Consider the following 866-nt stretch of genomic DNA (forward strand, 5'->3'; position numbering starts at 1 on the left):
TAAGGTGTTAAGTTAGGCACCCACAATCACTACTGAAATTCTTAGCTTTAGTGTTTGTAGGACAGACAGACCTCAAGGTAACTAGAGTTAGGAGGTTCCACTCGATTTACGTAGAATAATTTAGAACTGTTTTAGATGCAGTAGATCAATTCAACATGTTTTCAACACTTCCCATAGCTACATCAATACTTTTCTATATAAACGTTTCTAGATAGTGATAATTGCATGCTTAAACATGTTTCAATCCACAAAAGTCTCTTAAATGACAAGTGTAAAGTGCCACTGATTGGTTTGTAAAAAGAGAACCTTAACTCTATAAACTCTACCGCTGTAACTCAGAGTAAAATGTAGAGTTTAATCTTGAAATGCACCAAACTGCAATATTTTCCCCATTTCCATGTTACAATTTTGATTCCAAAGTAATTGTCTGCCAGAAATTAGCTGTTACTTAACTTTATATCTCACCCCTCCCATAAATTTATTCTCTTTTCTTTGTTAGGCTCTATCCACAGCATTTTGGGTACAGCTCACAGGGTGAGGTGTATGTGCTACCTAGATAAGGATTTATACAATCAAATGACATTTTACAGACATAGATTAGTCAGACTCATACTTGCTACCATATTGATGACTTCAAACTCTGACGCCCACAATGCTTTCACACTAGCAAAAGGACCTGACTAACTAGAATCTCTCAACCCAAGTAAGTTTCAAGTTCTACAACTGGTGTTATGTAGAGTGCTACTGAGCAGAAGAGAGGCAGTCAGGCTAAGTGATAATGAGTTTCTGCCACTGGGGATGCTGTACGGAGCAAGACTTAAGGGGAACCATTTCCCTCAATGTGTTATGCATGTCACAGGCATTAG

Source organism: Lepidochelys kempii, chromosome 8, assembly GCF_965140285.1.
Source record: "Lepidochelys kempii isolate rLepKem1 chromosome 8, rLepKem1.hap1, whole genome shotgun sequence".
Lineage (NCBI taxonomy): Eukaryota > Metazoa > Chordata > Testudines > Cheloniidae > Lepidochelys > Lepidochelys kempii.